The sequence below is a fragment of the Talpa occidentalis genome, unplaced genomic scaffold (assembly GCF_014898055.3).
Source record: "Talpa occidentalis isolate TD23 unplaced genomic scaffold, MPIMG_talOcc4v2.1 talOcc4.4, whole genome shotgun sequence".
Classification (NCBI taxonomy): Eukaryota; Metazoa; Chordata; class Mammalia; order Eulipotyphla; family Talpidae; genus Talpa; species Talpa occidentalis.
The window spans coordinates 68749980-68767944 of NW_023604295.1; the positions used below are offsets into that span (position 1 = coordinate 68749980).

General features: G+C 34.2%; 1 protein-coding gene across 1 annotated transcript in view; it reads right to left on the reverse strand.

Moving 5' to 3' along the window:
• The window catches only part of CADM2 (cell adhesion molecule 2), a 249974-nt gene that overhangs the window by 230984 nt on the left and 1025 nt on the right, over positions 1 to 17965 (reverse strand). The window lies entirely within an intron of this gene.

A 17965-nucleotide genomic window follows, 5' to 3' on the forward strand; every position in this document is an offset into this window, starting at 1 on the left:
TTGACAAAACGGTTGTAGATTCACTTACTAAAAACTCTCAGAGTACTCTGCTATGTTCTCCCTTTCTGACTGGGATGACAGTGTAAAAGAAAATCCTTTTTTTTTTTTTTAAGATAAGGAGAAAGCCCTTGTTAGCCTCTTTCCCAAAAAATTCTTTAAAAAGATCTGAGATCAGGAAAACTTATGCGGAGCAATAAGTAAACAAGAAAACATATAGCCTCAAATATGTTTAATCCATCATTCAATGTGGGGTGTAATTGTTACAGCAGCTAGCATTACCAAATTAATATGCTTGTCAAGGAAATTATATAACAAAATGCTTTTTAACTAGAAAAAAAAAATGATGAGAAATTGGGACAAAGAAATGAAGAAAGCTGCATATGAAAATAGACCAACAGGAGACCTGAACTGCTGAAAATGAAAGACCACTGTCAGCAAAGGTGTGAGATAAAAGAAAATTTGAGCTCTAGCATAGTCCAAATATAAAAGTGAAATTTAGAGAGATGCTAGCTGATTCCTAATAACATTTTGGATTTTGAGATCTACAAAAGTATCCTCACTGGGTCCCAATCTCCTAGAAATTTTTTTTAAAGTAAATTAATATATACTGATGATTATTAATTGGCATGTTGGAATTCTGTAATGAAATATATATATGTTTTTATTGGTAATAGTAGTCTCTATACCAAAGGAAGTGAAATTGAGTTAGAAATATTAAAAGTATACTTTTTTGTAGAGAAACAGGCTGTATCTTCATTCATGACTTAAATAATTAAGGTATTTCATAAATTCTGTTTAGAGAAATAAATGTGTATATGAGACAATATGCACAATACTTTCTATACCCATACAATTAAATAAAGACTTTAGTAAGTTAAAGAACATTTCAAAATTCCAAAGTGAAACTTTTGAAGCTAAAAATGACTGGAAAAGCTTTAATAATAATAATAAAAAAGATCAGTTAACATTGTGAAAGTTTTCTTTTTCCATATGAATGTATATGAGTGTCTTATCTTGGGCAATTTTAAAACTGGCCCAACTTGTTTTATGTTTCATGAATGCTTTAGTTAGGAATGATCCTGCTAACCTCAACTTCATTCTCTCCCCGTGATATTTCCATTTGCTTCCAATAGTGTCAGAGGTGCACAGATTCTTTTATCAATACATTTTACACATATACTGGAAAAAAAAAAAAGAATGAAAAATACAATACCACACCAGCTTGTAAAAGTTAGGTGTATTCACTACCCCATTTGCTGAAACACTTCATCTTTCTTGATTTGTGACATTCTGGTTCAACTCAGAAAGAAATGGAATCCATTCTTTCTGATCATTGACAAAACACTCTTAGGAAAGATCAAAATCCCTTCTTCAGTTCATTTATAGATCAGCTAGGTAGATGGAATGTGAAGAATGACAGATACTTCATTTTGGAAAAAAAATGGTTTTCAGAAATAATTCTATTAACATGCCATAAATTTTTGGCCATTCTCCATTTTTTTTTTCTGGAATATTTACTGCAAAGGGGGAGCTCTTTTTGAATCTCTTTGTTCATTCTCACTTAGCTCTCGTTTGCATTTTACCTAAACATTTACTTGAAATATATCCATGATTTGAAAGCATATAACATGTAATACAAACTCAAAAGCTGAGGTCATATTAAAATTATTAAGTGCAATATGAATAATATCTGGCAGATAAATATTTTACTGAAATAACTTACAATGCCCTATAAGCAAGCAAGTTATATTTTCCCCATCCAGGCGGTACAAAGGATATTGAATTCTAGAATATCCTTTGAGAAATTTTTAGTTCATTCAAACTTAAGGTAGTAAATACATATTCTGTTAATACATTCATAGGAACATTAATTTTTATTCTGCTTCTCTACAGAGAGATATGGATTGATTCATGGATTGACCAATGAGTTTAAGAAGTTCAGGAAGTGCTGCTATTTTAACATGATAATTATTAAATGTTACTGAACAAATGAACCATAGCCTATGCTTCACTGAACAAAATACTTACGATCTAATTTAGATTGATAAAGTGCTCATTCCAGGGTTCACACACATTTGCTGGAAAAATTATTGTTTTCTAATTCTCCATATGAGGAAGGGGTTAACAGAGCCGCAGAGGGACACATTATAAATGACATCAATCATATTTCATGAAGTCCAAGCACTATATCATTGCATTGCTAAATACAAAGTTCAAGTACATTATATTTCTGTCCTTGTAGTGCAGCAACTTATATAGAAAAACTTATCTAGATTTAGAAGAGTAGAAAAAACATTTGCTGGTCTTAAAGATATCAACAAGAAGGAAATTACCTCATTTAGTTTAAAATAATGAATTAGAATGGATAATCCAGATATCACAGTTCATTGGCTTTATGTTTCCCATTATCTGTCACCCCTTTGCCACTTTTATCTGGATAATAACTTTCATATTTTTCTAGATTGACAATCATAAAGCAATCTTCTTCTTACTATTCCAACTTACACTTATTTACTACAAGCATCTCACTAACATGTAAAACCATCGCATTTTGATACGTTGTTAGCTGTGCTTCAATTTTAGTGGTTTGTACAACTGTGTGAAGATAATTGAAATTTAAGCCTCCTTCCCAAATAATCATACAGCATTTGCTTTTTTTAAAAATCTAGACATGACAACAATTGTGCAATTTTACTTTGTCGTGTTCCAAATGAAATCACTGAGATCTCCAGAGGGGAAGTGTCTTGCCACTATGACACAGCTAGTTCCTGGCAGAGCTGGCAGAGGACTTGTTCTCCCGCTTCCCAGCCTTGGATCCTCATTCTACAATATCCCATTGAAAGAGGCTGCAGAAAAGCTGCTTTTTATGAATCACATATAAATTCACAGTGTGCAAGCACATTTCATTTGAGCTCGTATTTTTAATTGAGCTATCAATATTTTATGTTCCAGCAGCAAAATACCAAACAAAGTTAATTGCTACTTTTTTCCATTTTCTTCATATTGAAATCTGGGCACTGCAATGTAGATGTCACAAAATGCTGCTGCATTATTGACTTATAGGAGAATATCAGAAAAACCCAAGCATTGTCACCTAGTAAAGTGAAATACATGGGCAGTTTTTGCTAACATGTGAAATATCAAATTGGTATATAAAATAAATAGAAGAACAAATTAAACATGGAAAGTACAGCATTTTCCTAATAAAATATTTTTAAATAATTTGTAATGGACAGTCAATTGTATGATTATCTGGCTTATCTGGATGAAAAAATATATGTACATATGTATACAATATCTCATTAAATTTATATATTTACATGTGATATGTGCATATGTATATAGATTTACAAACATTCATATATAAATTTTGAATATAATTATATAAGATATATTTATATTTTGTTATAAATACATATGCATAGAAACTGCTTCCGACCATTATTATATAATATTTTGTAGAAATAATTTTTAAATAAAGCATTAAGATTATTTTATAAAATTCATGTTGGAGTTTAATCATGATTATTCTTCTGCATACTTATCAACTCTGTCAAGAAGTTTCGCCAAATACTAGCTGCTTTTTTTTTTTTTTTTTTTTATAGAGGCATGCTTTATTTATTTGTTTGCTGGTTTGTTTGTTTGTTTGTTTTGTTTATACATGCACTGGGCACAGTCAGAAGCGCGGGAGGGTGAGAGAATTCACCAGAGCCAGAGCCGGGAGCAGAGCAGGCAGAAGGACCGAAGTACACCGCTGAGGGGAGCAGCGGGCGGCAGGAGAGGTCTGCACGCCATGTGGGACCCTCCTCTGGTGGCCGGGGAGCAGCCGAGGATCGAACCGGCGCTGCAGAGGCCGCGGGCAGCTTCGCAACCCAGCGCTCAACCGCTGCGCCACCGGGGAGGCCCACTAGCTGCTTTTGACAAGAAAATAGATGCAGGCTGAAAACGCACTTTTTGTTTATGACCCACCTGAAACCTGTTAGTAGGACACAGAGAAGATATTTAAACTGCTCTTCTCCTATGTTTTACTTCTCAATGATGATGCAGTAACAGTTTAAATGACACATTAAAGAGATGATTTGCCTCATGATAAAATATATGTTAAGTAAATATCCATATTACCTGAAAACTACTTGTTAATGAGTTTACAGTAACGGAATGAAAATGAGAGTTAACAAATTACCTTTGTAGTTATAAGAAAGAAGAACTAAAAAAAGGACACATGATTCTCTGGCCAATAATAAATTATAATATCAGCAAAAAAATCAACAAATACCAAAATTTATTTATTTTGTTATCTAAAATATTGAAAGCCACATATGTGAATTCTAGATAACACACATTTATTCAGGAAGCTGAAATGCAGTCTGTTTTCACCACATATCAAACAGCCTCATAGATCTACTACCAGTGCCCCATAAGCTTGTTTTTTGCTAGGACTTTTTTCAGGCATTAGGGATGAAGAGGAATAGGCACTTGAGACTGTCTGCCTCTAACCTGCTCAGAAAGGTGTCGAGACTTTTTTGTGTATGTAAAATTTATAAAACTCAACTGTCTCTGTAATGCCATATGCAGTTTTGGGGAAGTAGAAGGTCATGATTGGATGTGGCACTGCTCTTCTTGGTGGAACTGATATCTGTTTCAGAAAAACTAGACATTGCGGGGGGACATCACAATAGTCTAGACTGTCACAAGAAATTTAGTGACAGAAAACTTCATGAATTAAATTTGCAATAATACTGTGACTGCTGTGCAACTTCTATTCCTTTTTATCAATAAAAAAAGTATGGTTGCAGCAAGTATATAAGTATATAAGTAAGAACTAGGTCATGAATATGAGCTTGCAATTTTGCATTTTGAGACCTCTTTTGTGTAAGCAGACTTTATCGTTTCATTAAATGCCTTCAAAGCAACCATAAGCTTATTTATATGTTGGGAGCAGTGCTTTATTGGCTCATGCTCAATATTAACCCAGTTAGTCATTAAGAAGCTGAGTTTATCTAGGTATGTTAGATGACATATTTAAATTACCTGGTTGCATGTTAAGGTGTTCACGAACAGAAATATTCATGATAATTGGAAACTTTTCACTATTTGTAAACTTTGTTACTAACAGGAAGACTTTTGGTACCTACTTACTGGGGCAGAGTTGAATATATTCCAAGCAACTTAAAAATATGATATACATCAGATAGTCAATATAAATATTTATTGAATCCATTTGTCATCCCATACTGTGTAGGAATAAAAAATTATGGGAAAAATTTGAACACATACAAAGAGAAAATATGGAGTGGATTTTAACACATGACTAGCACACATGTTATCACATTGAATGAAATAGCAACAGAAAATGAAAAGAGATCTTGCTAGAATGGCCTAACCTTCTCAAAGAACTCAACAAAATAATTATGGAGGAACAGAAAAAAAGTAGTGAACTTGTGACAAAACTGAACAATGGGACTCATCAATATATCCTAAACATTTCAGGAAATTATCTATGAGCTGCAAGGTCAAGAGAATTAAATTCAAATCCTGAATTGTTTGCTTTTTTATCTTATGCAATTTTAAGAGCAAACTCCTAGCATCCCAATGTTGAAACTTCTTTCTTTGTTCAAAAGTATTTGGTTTGTACCATTTAAAAAAAAAAATCCTGTTACATGGTGGTTGATATTTCAAGAAAAAGAACACTGACAGGACACTAATCTTCCCAGTCTTAGATTAGTATCTCTTCATTCATATCCATCTGAACACTCTAGAATTAGGGGACCATACTTCCCAGTGCTTGAAACAAGCCTAGTACATGCTCATGTTCTGGCATATTAACAAAACTCCCTTTCATTCTTGGATCTTCCATTTTTGGAAAACAATTTGTATGCTCATCACACCTACAATATGTATGCTCCATGCAGCAGGCTATATGGAGAATTGACAGTTGCTTGCAGTATGAGGAGGGAAATATCAACATTTTAAAATAAACTAGACTCATTTAATTTCAGTAATTGCCTTTGTGACTATTGAGTATAACATTGTTTATGCTCTTTCTCTGTTCAGAGTATCAGGCCAAAAGATGGTAATTGGTAAAGAAATCTCACAACCTAATAATAGCTCTACAGTAGTTTTATGCCAACTGAATCACACAATAATCATTAACTATGCATATTATTATTTCTACTTTCATTTGGATATAAAGGGTATTCATCTAATATTCAGGATGAAAGAAAGTGGGATCAAAGGAAATCTGAGTATTATGTTGGAAAACACATTTGGATAGAATTTCCTTATGTATGTATGAACCAACAAAAGAAAAGTATAGGAATGGCCTTGTGTGCATAGTTCTACAGATAACACTTTCTTAGCAACATATTCAATAAAGAAGATGGACTTAATGAAACAAGATAAGAATGATAAATGGAAAGAATAGGTAAGAAGAAAATCAAAGATATACAATGAAAGAAAAATATATGAAATAATAAAGATATGCATGGAATTTTACAAAAAGCAATTGAAGAAATAACATCTGAATTAGAGATATTCAAGACCATTTTGAGACTAGAAACCCAAATAAAGTAATTAGAGGCAAATTAAAAGTTTCGAAGATTGTAGAGAAACGATGATAGCTGAACTAATATGGTGGGAAAGAAGATAATAGACATAAAATCTTCAGGAACATCTGAGGGAAAATTTAAGCATACTGGCACTGTGGTAATCAAAATAAATCTGAAAATCAAAATACACTTTATATACAGGTTGAATGTTCTTACCACCTCATAACAACATTAATGAACTCCAAAATTAGGCAGATGCTAGAAATGTTTAGTATTTTAAGAATAAATTTTATAAACCTAGAAACATCTAAGTAGGTAACACTCAAAATAAATAGGATCATTATGATTTCTTTTCAGTAGCAATTGCCAGAGGACATCAGATAAATAGCTATAGACACAGAAGACATTTTATATCTACTAAAGTTATACCTATGAGAAACCTTAGAAAAAATATTATTTCCTACATACTAGGATATAGACCAAACAACTAAGGGAATAAATATTAACAATTTGATTGAAAGCTGTGTTATGAAAAGATGACATTTTCCATCATTTTTACCAAAGTCCACTTCCCTAACATTATTGGGAAAACAGAGCCAAACAAAGACAACAACAATAAATCAGAAGTTAGGTGTGGATCTTTGTTAATGGTACCATCTCCAGTACATCACTTAACTTCTTTGACCTTGGTTTATCTAGTTATGAATAGAATAATTACAATACCTGCTTCACAGCTTTGTTGTGAGCATAAAAGGATATAATTAATATGAAAATGATCTTACGACACTTTTGTTTTACAAATGTAAGAGATTATATTTAATCAATCATTTAGGGACTTGCAAATTCTTTAGGAGGTATAATAGTCATTTTCACATTTCTTTTTGGAAATGACCCTACTTCCTACTTATGGTGCATTGATACTTCTCTCAGTCAATAGGAATTTGAAAATGAATAGCAAGTGACATAGAAAAACACTGCTTGTTAAGTCTTTCAAATGCTAATTTATTTGGTTCTATAAGGATGGATACTTGTTGATACTAAATATTTCACTTTGAACTTAAAGTGTCTGCCTCCATCATATACATTCCTTTTTGTTCCTCCCTATTACATTCCAGTCTAGCTCCTCACCAAATACTTTATCTGTTTGTTCCTTACACAGAATATCCTCACTCATGATGTTTTCCTATTTATAGATTTAAACTTTCCATCTCTCAATGTCTACTCCTACCCCTAATATTGAGTAATTCTTTTTAACTGCTTCTTTGAATTTTTCAATCACTTTACTTTTTTCATTCAATAATTTATTTTAGAATGGAGTGTTCAGTAGTTTATCGTGAGTGCTGTTATATTTTTGTAGAAAAGTCCATTTGTGAGGAAATTTTATATATGGAGAATGCTTCTGACATAACACTCAGCAAAATAGAAATTATATAAACTAGGTTGACAGTTGCACTGATTTATTTTAAATATACAGCAGAAGGGAGAGGGAAAAAACCTGCTAACATAATAATAGTAGATGTCCCTACATGGCAACATTCTTTTTTTATTTTCTTCTTTCTTATTTTTATTTCCATCTATTCATCTCATAATGTATATAATCACAGAAATCACCTATTAAGCATATTGTAAAGGGGAAAAGAGCTCTTGCAAGACAAGCCAGAGAATGTACTGAAGAGTAGGAAGGCAAAGTAAGATGTCTGGAAGGGATGTGGCGAGTATACATATCTCATGCCAGGCAATGAGAGTGAAGAGGATTCAGGTACAGTCAGAAAAATCAAATGTAAGGTCCTTTAATGAAAGCTTTGGGATGATAGCTGCTATGCTCCAGCCTGATGTCTAGATTATGAAGCTATAGGAAGAAAGAAATCAGAAAAGAGTTACAGTCAAAGCACTGGGAGGAAAGGATGATGTTGGCAGCTGCAGATTGGCGATGGATTAGAGGAGGACAGTATTGAAAGCAGGAAGACCAGGGAGGTATTGTGTGGTGCTCAAGATGAAAGATGTTCATATCGCCAATCTACTTAAATAGCTGTGAGAAATATTTCTAAGGCACTGTTAACTTACTCAGAATAAATTGGCAAGACAGCAATAAATCATGTGTTTTATGAAACAGCCACTGGAAGGGAAATTAATATAAAGCTACCTGTGTATAGGTGAGGATCACATTATTTCTAAAAAACTTAAGTACCGTGAATATATCTGTAAATGGATATTTTACAGATGAAATGAAAAAGGGTAAGACTTAAATAAATAAAGAACATAATACCACTATTAGTTGATAAAACTTGTTTTGTAAGTAGTTAGTATAGGAGGTATATATACAATATTTTTTACACACACACACACACACACACACACAGTTGGAATCACTATGTGCCTAGTAGTCCTTTTTAAATATAGAACAGTAGGCTCCTGCCTCTGGATCTGTGTCCATTGCTTCCTGATCAGTCTGGCTACAGAATATTACAATGATACAATGATGCAATCAGCTCTGTGGTAGAAATAGAATTAGAAATTTTCCTCCCTTCAAGGAGATCAAATTCTCATAGGAAGCTGAAACAAATACATAACAACAATGTTCAAGGATAGGATCTATATTATAACTTTGTTGCAATAATAGAAATTAGAAGAAAATCAAAGAGACATCATCAGAGATACTGGTAAATAAAATCTGGCTTATTCATAATATGCTACACACTTCAGTTAAAATGAACATATTTGAATATATTAATATCAGTAAATTCCATATGATACCATGATTAGTAAGAAAAAAGGAAGTTCCAAAGTATAGGAACAGTGGAATAATTTACTCTATAATACACAAATAATACATAGTTTTCTATATTATCATAGAACGTATGTGTATGTATACAGAGCACAAGCACATTTTGATATAATATACTATTTATGTTTTAATGGTAAAAGTAAAAGGAACAAAAATGTTAATGGAATGTTAAAACAGAATGCGAGAAAGAGAGAGAGAAGATGAGACAATGGGAAAAAAGAGGAAGAAAAAAGTGAAACACAGTAACTCACCAGGAAGATGTAGTAAGGAAATTCAAAGAGAGTGAGAACTAGGAAGATTAGAGGAAAAATGGATACTTTAAGGATGAGAAGACTTGAAAAAGAGAGGGCGGGGGGAAGAAGACCATCATGACAAACATTTCAAATTTGTGAAATGAGTGTTCACTCTAGTAAATAGCATGTAGTTAACCAAGTTGGAACTTGCAGCAAAACAGGCAACACTGGAGAAGATAGGTTGGTGCCAATGGTGAAGGCCCTCAAAGGTGACTGTATTATCACTGTTAACAGGTTTCTCTAGCTTATTTGTCAAATACATTCCTATCTTCTTCATGAAATGAGAGCTTCCCACTTAATTACATTTATCTTCTTTTACCATGTGTTCCCTGACTCACTAACCTATCTAATATATAGATGACATCCAATGTAATTTGAAATTTTCCCAAATCTATTTGAATAATCTTTACAACCTAAATCCAGAAATCTTCCTCTCCCAGTGAGTCTTCAAAACTCAGATTACCCATTCATATCACAATGCCTTAAAGTAAAACAGGGAGAATGGAAGCTAATGGATAATAGGCAGATCACTCTAGGACGCTAAGACACTCTTTCCCCAACAGCTGGGACTCAGCTGAACTATTCTTGTAGAGTTGTCATCAGTCAAAGAAAGTTAAGCAAAGTCACTGTCCCTCAGTGAGCACATGGTACCCCAGAAGAAACAACTTTTAATTTATCCCAGTTCAATAGCCCTCTAAGGGTCTGCCAAGTTCTTTATTTTGACTCCCTTACCACTTCGAATTCTGGTCATTCCTGCTTCCTTTGCATGAAAATCACTGTCACAGCCTTTTCCTGGGGAACCTCCCCAAAGAAAATGGGCAACGTATTGGTCTTTTCCAACTGACATAAAACTTTATAATTTTACTTATATTGCTTTTCTCTATTACTTTAAATAATTAACAACCATTGCATATTGTACATGTTCATCGTTTGACTTCTTTTTAGATGTCCATCACAAAACTGCTAAAGATTATAAGATCCTTCAAGGCAGAATTCATAAGCAACATATGTCTGATCTGCATGGAAGAAGTCACAATGCTGTTACCAAATAGAAAAGAATAAGAATTGTTTCTCAGAAAGTTGAACTCACTGTTCTTTACTAATATAATGTTCTCTATAACTTTTTCTTCTATAGTAATATTTTTTATCCATAGAATTAATTGCTTTTATTTAGATAGCTTCTCTACCAATTCAGAGAGAATAATCATATTTTTATGCTTTTAAAGGAGCTGGTAATTAGTTTCAAAAATGTAAACATACTGGGATTTAGAATATCTAGAAATGTTTCCATCTCTATTTATGTACCATATAGAAGAAAACAGAAAATCTAATCAATGACAATACTTTGCAGCTCAGGATGCACAGTGTGGGGAAATGATGGTGTAGTGGGGTGTGTTTTAAATGTGTCTGCAGGTGATTCTGATAAGCACTTCCTCTTCAGCCATGTGGAGAATCAAACTAAAAGAAATGGCCAAAGGCATTAGCTCTGATAATATAAAATACTGCCAGCAGGACTTGTGCATGATATAAATCAATTTTCTATTTCTTATGAAGGAGCAAGTTTTTTTTAGTGTAAGTAGAGTATAAAGAGATAAAATCATGTCAACAATTTTTAAAGGGTGCATATAACACTTTAACTTTTTTTTTTTAACTGCAGTAACATTGGTTTACAACACTTATAGGATTCAGAGGTACAAGTTCACACCTCTTCATATTTATATTATCACACTACACCCACCACCAAGGCATCTGCAGTTCTCCTCCATACTCTACTGGTACAGTTTTGTTTTTTGAATCATATGAATAATATCACCTACCTTTATAATTATATATTTTTGAAATTTTTGTCTAATTATTATTAATTGCCTTTGGGCACAGAGGCTTGATGGAGGGTGAGTGGAATACATGCACATATGGAAAAGCAAAAATGTAACCCCCAAAAATTATAATTAAAAAACCCCAGAAAATGTTAAAATATGCTGAAAAAAAATGTTTTAATATAGTTTCTCTTGATATATTACTTCTAAGAATATTTTCAAACAACTATAAAGGGATTAAAATAACTCTACAATAAACCATAAAACTTATCAGCTGCCTTCTGTAAAGTATGTATTTAAAAAAGGCATATTTCCTTGTGCTTCTAATACTGCAGCACATCACTGAATGAACACTGACTTCTGAATACTTTATGGTTTTTTATAATGAATTATGCAGTAATTCCGTACCAGAACTGTTCCAACGTGCTAAAGTTCATGTCAATGATTTGTTTGTGATTCATACAGATGTACTGGACAAACACCTTATATTTTCCTTTACATATAAGTCCAACATTTGGTGTAGAATAGAATAATGGCATCAATACATAAGTGGCTATATTGAAAAGCAACTGCCCCGATAAAATGTTTTAAAAAAAAAAAGATTATCTTTCAAGTACACAGCTGGGAAAAATTTCAGAGCAACTTACTGTGCAAGTTATGCCTGCAAATCTCATTAACAGTAATGGAATTTTGAATGTAACAACTAGCACATTGATTTGAACATTTTCCCAATATGTACATTTTATATTTAGAAAAGTATTTCTTGGGAGCAATGAGAATTTAGAAAACTTTGTATTTCTAGCAAGTCTGACATTATATATCAATATTTCTTTTATAAAAATGCAATCAAAGCATTCAAATAGAGACCACAAAATGTCTCCCTAATATTTTATAGAAAATTAAGACACTAAGAAAATAAGTACTGGGTCCCTTTTTCATAAATGTATGTATTATTATTTAAGTTTATGTATTTGCCAAGTATATTTATTAAAACAAGATTATCATTTATTCTCACAGAAGATATTTAAATTAGAATTTGGAGGGGCCTCCTGGTGGCGCAAGGGTTTAAGACACACCACTGTGAAGCTATCCGCAGCCTCTGCAACACCAGTTCAATCCCCAGTCCCAGGCCAGTGAGGAGACCCACAAGGCGCAGCAGACCTTGCCTGTCTCACCTGCTGCTCCTCTCAGCAGTGTATTTCAGTCCATCTGCCTAGTCTCCCCAATCTGTCTCCCCAATCTGTCTCTGTCTCACCGCCCACACCTCTGGCCTGTACCCAGTTTTTGTATGCATAAATAAATGAATCTTTTAAAAAATAAAATAGAATTTGGAGAAAGTTTTGGGGACAGGAACTTGTAATTCTGTGTAAAAATTAGGAAACAAACATCAAATTAGAACACAAAATACTCCCAACTTACTAATTCTGATAGTCTGCTATCATTTTCTTTTTAAAGATTTTTATTTATGCATACAAGAGCTGGAATACAGGCCAGAGGTGTGGGGGGTGAGAGGGAACAGAACTGGCAGATTGACTGAAATACATGCTGAGGGGAGCAGTGGGCGAGTCTGGAGAGGTCTGCTGCGCCATGTGGGTTTCTCCCTGGCTGGCCGGGGGATTGAACTTGTGCTGCAGTGGCTGCAAACAGCTTCACAGGTTGTGTCTTAACCTCTTGCGCCACCAGGGAGGACCAGTCTGCTATCGTTTTCTAATATCTCTTCTCACCAATTTAATCTACTCACGTGACTTCTAGAATAAAGACTATTTCCAGATTTTCTTGCAGCTAGGTGTAGCCATGTAACTAAATTTTGGGGCCACATTTAAAGAAAAGATGTGGTCATGTACAATGATAGATGGCATTGAGACTAGGCAAATTGTAGAGAGCAGTGTTTTTCAATGTTCAGATGGGGTGATATTCATTACTTAAAAGATCGTAAGTCATTTTATTGTGTTGTGCGATATTTTATTATACTGTATTTCACTATAAGTATTTCACTGAAAGTATTTTACTATTGTTGTGTTTTATTCCCTGATTGGAATATAAATAGCCTAAATGGGCATATTGGAAAATTGAGACAATGTAGAAGGGAGTTAACAGGGAAATTAACAATTCGAAGAGAGTCAAAAATCCTTTAATTTCTGGTAAAAATTTTAACCATAACAAAAAGTAATGTCAAGTAAGAACATTTTTGTATATTGATGTTATATTAAAAAAAAAATCAATGAAATCAACTTGTTTTTGAGTTCCAGCTCAAACTTGGAATGCTGAATGCAAAGCTGTCCCAAATAATAATTGCCTAAGCTACCTACAATATGCAATAGTGTTCTTTATTTCCTGTTAGAAAAGTACAATTTATAAAGGTTGAGTATACTACATGTAAGTAAGTTATTTCAGGTTTTTAACCTAACCCCCCTTCCTTTTCTCATGGTCAGGAATATTCATTAAAAATATATTTATATACAGAAGAAATATAGATAAATAACTACATGACACATATCTCAGTAACATCTGTAAAGACTCATCCCCCAAGCAAAGAAAGTGAAGGAGAAGATAAACAGTTGGGATTACATCAAATTAAAAGCTTCTGTACAGCAAAAGAGATATTAACCAAAACAAAGCTACACCCTACTGTTGGGAGAAAAAATTTTGCACTCCATACAGATGATAAGGGATGATCACAAAGATCTACAAAGAGCTCATACAATGCAACAAAACAAAGTAAACAATCCAGAACTAAAGACACTTCTCAAAAGAGGAAATGCAAATGGCCAACAGGTGGATTAGAAAATTCAACATCACTTATAATCAGGGCAATGCAAATGAAAACCAGAATGAGATACCACCTTATACCAGTGAGAAAACACACATTAAAAAAAAAAACAAACAAAAATCTAGCAACAACAAATGTTGGTGAGGATGTGGAGAAAAAGGAACTATCCTACACTGCTGGTGGGAGTGCAAACTGGTTCAACCACTATGGAGAGCTGTGTGGAGGTTTCTCAAACTACTAAAATGGATCTACCATATGACCCAACAATTCCACTCCTAGGAATCTACCCAACGAACACAAAAACATTAATTCAAAGAACACCTGCACCCCTACATTAACTGCATTTACTATTTACAATAGGCAAGATATGGAAACAAGCCAAATGCCCAAAAATAGACTGGATCAAGAATAGGTGGTATATGGGGCCTCCCCGGTGGCGCTGCGGTTGAGCGCTGAGTGCGAGGCTGCCCGCAGCCTCTGTAGCACCAGTTTGATCCCGGGCTGCTCCCCGGCCACCGAAGGAGGGTCCCACATGGCGCACAGACCTCCCCTGCCGCCCGCTGCTCCCCTCAGCAGTGTATTTCGGTCCTTCTGCCTGCTCTGCTCCCTGCTCTGGCTCTGGTGAATTCTCTCACCACCCCCGCGCTTCTGACTGTACCCAGTGCTTGTATAAATAAATAAATAAATCTTTAAAAAAAAACCTTAAAAAAAATAGGTGATATATATACACAACAGAATATTATTCAGCAATCGAAAAAATACACTCATGCCATTCCAGCAATGTGGATGGACTGGAAGGGATTATGGTCATTGAAGTAAGTCAGAAGGCAAAAGAAAAAAAATATATCAGATGGTTTTGCTTATAAGGGGAATCTAGGGAACCAAATGAGGGATCAGGAAAAAAATAATGATAATAAATAATGAAAAAAAATTGCCAGGCAACTATAAAGCAGAGACATTCTGCAGGGGATGGGGAGGGAGAGGGATCAAATAGGGTTGGGAAGAGCAAAAGGGACTATGATGATGTTGCATGGGTAAGTTGGGGTGGGGAATTTAACAGCCACTACACCTGAGAAAGCATACATTGTACAAAATGAACAATGACATAAGTATAAACAAATACATTATATTCATAATTTTTCTCTCTGATCACATAAAGAAATATGTGTGCAAATTTTTCAGCAGTCAAGAAAAGCCTTTTTTAAAAAAAAAAATATTTATTTATGCATACAAGAGCTGGGGTACAGGCCACAGATGCGGGAGGGTGAGAGGATTCATCAAAGACAGAGTGGGGAATAGAACAGGCAGACTGACTGAAACACACTGCTGAAGGAAGCAGCGGGCCGAGACAGGAAAGGTCTGCTTCGCCATGTGGGTTGCTCCCTGGCTGGCCGGGGATCGAACTCGAGCTGCAGAGGCTGCGGATCGCTTCATAGTGCAGAGCTTAACCCCTTGTGCCACCATGGAGGCCAAGAAAAGCTTTTTAGTGAAAAATAAAAACTAGGATTTAATGTGAGATAGGTAGATTAAAGTGAAATTAGCAATATAATAGTAAAAGACATTAGTCCTGGGTATAATTACTGCCACATTCAAGATCTTACTCATCATTAGTAATATTAGCCCTTAAATTTAATGGATGATATATTTAAACCTGTGTTTTAAATAAAACCAAACCAAATATTGAATCATCAGATTTATTCATCAATGAGACATTTTAATGAACAGAATACGGGGGTGTAACTAAATTTGCCTCTGTTTTAGGAAAACATAATACTTAAGAGTATGTTAAGGTAACCTAATGTCCAAATGTTCTATGTAAGGTATCTTTGACTACTCATAATGAAAAGCTAAATGTTTTCTAGACAAAGATGGACTAAGTGTGGGTAGGGTAATGCTAGTCATGTTTCTTTTTGAGTTTATAATTACCATAAACAAATATTTTTTTGAGTCTCCTCTGTTCTTCTGTGCATGACAGTATGGTAATAACGATCAGCTTTCTGACCGCATCTAGATGTCCAATGCTAAATTAAGTTTCACTGATTTATGTTCATTGCTTTATTTGTGCCCTGGTTCATCTGTTCCTACAAGCTGCTCTGCTGTGCTCCTACCAGCAAATTATGTGACAGTACCAACCTGGTGCTAATTTACTGAACACTGTGCTACCAACAGTTTTATATATATATATATATATATATTCCCTGCCCTTATTGTTTTCCTACCTCCTTTTGTTTCTAAGTGAACACTGCCAAAACAATAATATATCCAGAGTAATTAAAAAACAATAAAGCAACTCAACTTTACTCTTTTCCATCTGTTGGCCTGTGGTAGTTTACATTCTTTTCCACACCCTGGTGAAATCTATAAACCTTCCACTTTATTACTAAATTAACTGGATTAGGATAACATAATTCTATATACTAACCAGAAAATCTTTCAAAACATATATTTGTTTAGGTCACTTCCTATTCCTCAGTGGATTATTTCTTCTTAGAGGAAAGATTCTGCAATGGATCATGAAGTTTAAATTCAAAATCCCTCTCTATAGGGATTTTGGCCAACAGGCATATGAAAAAATGTTCAACATCACTTGTCATCAGGGAAATGCAAATCAAAACTACAATGAGATGCCATCTCACACCAGTGAGAATGGCACATATAAAAAAAAAAAAAAAATAGCAACCACAATGTTGGCGAGGTTGTGGAGAAAAAGGAACTCTCCTGCACTGTTGGTGGGAGTGCAAACTGGTCCAACCACTATGGAGAGCTGTGTGGAGATTTCTGGACCTACTAAACATAGAGCTTCCATATGATACAGCAATTCCACTCCTAGGTATTACCCAAAGGACACAGAAACATCAATTCCAAAGAGCACCTGCACACCTATGTTTATAGCAGCACTATTTATAATAGCTAAGTTTGGAAACAACCAAATGCCCAAAATAGATGACTGGATCAAGAAGACCTGGTACATATAACCATGGAATATTACTCAGCATTCAAAAAAGATAAACACATGCAATTTGCAGCAACATGGATGGAGCTGGAAGGGATCATGCTCAGCAAAATAAGCCAGAAAGAAAAAGAAAAATACCGGATGGTCTCACTCATAGCAGGAATCAAGAAAACTTAAATAAGGGACCCAGGAAAATGAATAAGTATAAGAAAGTAAAAATCAAAATCAACAAACAACTATGAACCAGAGACAACTCTATGGGGGGGGGGGGTGGGGAAAGGAGGGATTGGGGGCAAAAGTAAGGGAGGTGTATTTGAATGGGGAAGAGAAAAAAAAAAGTGAAATAAAAAAATCCCTTTTTATTTTCTGAATCATCTTTCACCTTTAGCTTTACCTCCTATTGCCATTCTCTATAGAGAATTGAGTTCTCTTCTATCTATCTATCTATTCTATCTATCTATCTATCTATCTATCTATCTATCTATCTAAAATTAACTCTCAAAAATCTAAAATACTATGAAACCTTCTGCTCTTCCAATTTCTCATTTATGGTGCAAGTGCCCTTCCACTCAATATCTAGATTATTTCTACTGAACTTTCAAATTTTAATCTTTGTCATTTCTCCTATTCATACTCTTACTTCAATTTATGAAAAAGTCTCTCTACTTACATTCCCACAAACATCCAGTGGCTATACAACACCTGAAATTTATCACACTTTCCTTGAATTATCCATTTACTTATCTATCTCCCTTTACTTACCTATCTCCCTGATCAGATTATGCTTTATAACATTTCA